This window comes from Belonocnema kinseyi, chromosome 8, assembly GCF_010883055.1.
Source record: "Belonocnema kinseyi isolate 2016_QV_RU_SX_M_011 chromosome 8, B_treatae_v1, whole genome shotgun sequence".
In the NCBI taxonomy this organism is placed as follows: Eukaryota; Metazoa; Arthropoda; class Insecta; order Hymenoptera; family Cynipidae; genus Belonocnema; species Belonocnema kinseyi.
This window is the reverse complement of record NC_046664.1, coordinates 112672872-112675412: the sequence shown is the minus strand read 5'-3', so window position 1 is coordinate 112675412 and position 2541 is coordinate 112672872. Positions and strand designations below refer to the sequence as shown.

The following is a 2541-nucleotide window of genomic DNA, read 5'->3' as shown; positions in this document are numbered from 1 at the left end:
ATACATGGCGCACTTGATTGCTACCCGAATTGCACAACAGCAAGAAAGAAGCCATTGTACGGGGGCATTTTCATATTTCGCGCCTTTAAAGTTGCATTCGAATCGGCCATTCGGCCGGCCAAGTCCGTGCACCTTCAGATCAAGTTTATCATAGTTTCCATGGTTGCGTTCGAAACTTCAAATGGATACATGTGTCAAAAAATATAGGTTATGTGATGCAGTAATTACAAATAATAAAGGTGTTTCATTAATAATGAAGTGAGACTTGTGGATTGAGAACTAAACGTCAATTTTCTTCTGTACCAATAACATTATAGAATGTCTGCTGAGTGAAAAATACTATAAATTGGTAATAATATTATGCACTTTTAGTGGGCGAAGGGTTAATTGTGTTTAACGCTTATTTGCGGCATAAAAAAGATATGTTATGAATAGACAGGATTTGTTTTGAATAAAGTGAATAAAATATTACATGCAAAAATTTTTAATTGACATTACCTACAATTACTTACAGTGATTACGGTAAAAACGTGAATCCGACCATAACCTCGAAATAATGACAGTTCGGCCCGGCATGTTTATTATACTTTCGATTGATTATTCTTTACCAAAGAAACTTTTTTTGGTGTTGTATGTTTATTACTGACGGTGTCGGTAGTAATAACTTAAACAATAATTACTTAAAAATAATTTAATAATCATTACTTATTAATAACTCTAATAAGTAACACATTATTTCTGAAATTAATAACTGATTTCCATCGTTCTTTTCACAGATCGATTATAAATAAATTCGCATCAGGAAAAGCAGATGGATTTGGTGCATTTTAGCTGGTTCATTCCAATGAACATTATTGGAAAACAATTATCTCTAGATCTTATCCCAAGATTGGGGATTGATCAGCCTAAATCTAATTCTGAGTCATTATGATGATATAGGTGTATCAAAAAGACATATCGAGGTAATTTAACTTGCCTGAATTTTAATCGATAAAATATGTAGGGCTTTTTTTGTATTTTAGAAAATGTCTTCTCTGGACCTCATCCTGAAATTCTGCTTGATCAAACATTAACATTACCACTTAAATTGGAGACTCGTTAGTGATAAGATTGTATCAGAAATAAATGTAGACATACTATACTATTTTAGGCCGAGTATATTTGAATTACACTAAAATATTTTTATTTTCTGATAAGGTACCAGTAATGTATGAATTTAAAATTTAGACCTGATAAAATAGATAATTATAGCAAAATTTCTGAAAAAATTTAAATAAAAATTCTGGCCCAAAATCTCGCTTCTGCATTCATTTTTGCTACACTCCTATTATAAACGAGTCTCTAATTTGTTTTTGTGGTTGATCAAACCAAATTTCGAAATGCAGTCCAGAGAAAACATTCTCTAGAATTAAAAAATCCCAAAAGACTTTATTAATTAAAATTCAAGCAAGTTAAATTGCTTCGAGATATCTTTTTGATACACCTATACCATCAGATTGAATTATAATTAATTTTAGGGGATGATGAAATACGAGTTTGGAAATCAGATCCAGAGATTGCAAATTCGAAAATAGAATAATTTATTTTAACTCTTTGTTTAACTCTAATTTATTTTAATAGTTAATCAAACAAAATTTTAGGATAAGGTCCAGAGAAAATATTTTATAAAATACAAAAAAATCCCTAAATACTTTATGAATTAAAATTCAGGCAAGTTAAGTTACCTCGGACTGATTTCCAATAATGTTCATTGGAATAAACCAGCTGAAATGCACCAAATCTATCTGCATTTCCTGATGTGAATTTATCTATGATCGATCTGTGAAAAAAACGATGGAAATCAATTATTATTTTCAGAAGTAATGTGTTTACTGCCGACACTGTCAGTAAGAAACATAAAAAACCACAAAACATTTCTTTGGTAAAAAATAATCAATCGAAAGTATAATAAACATTCCGGGCCGATCTGTCATTATTTATAAGTTATGGTCGGATTCAACTTTTTACCAAAATCGCTGTAAGTAATTGTAGATAATATTAATTTAAGATTTTTGCATGTAATATTTTATTCACTTTATTCAAAACAAACCCTGTCTATTCATAACATACCTTTTTTATGCCGCAAATAAGCGTTAAACACAATTAACTCTTGGCCCACTAAAAGCGAACAATATTATTACCAATTTATAGTATTTGTCACTCAGCAGCCATTCCATAATGTTATTGGCACAGAAGAATATTGACGTTTACTTCTCAGTTCACAAGTCTCACTTCATTATTAATGAAACACTTTTATTATTTTTAATTACTACATAACATAACCTATATTTTTTGACACTTTTATCCATTTGAAGCTTCTGATGCAACCAAGCTATCTATGATAAACTTGATCCGAAGGTGCACGGACTTGACTGAATGAACGATACGAATGCAACTTTAAAGGCGCGAAATATGAAAATGCCCCTGTACAATGGATTCTTCCCTGCTGTTGTGCAATTCGGGTAGCAATCAAGGTCGCCATGTATGTAAGCCCCAGCGTGT

The 2541-nt window shown here is 31.1% G+C and overlaps 1 protein-coding gene across 1 annotated transcript in view; it reads left to right on the top strand.

The window, feature by feature from the left end:
* The window catches only part of LOC117177737 (sodium- and chloride-dependent GABA transporter 1-like), a 344932-nt gene that overhangs the window by 331329 nt on the left and 11062 nt on the right, over positions 1-2541 (top strand). The window lies entirely within an intron of this gene.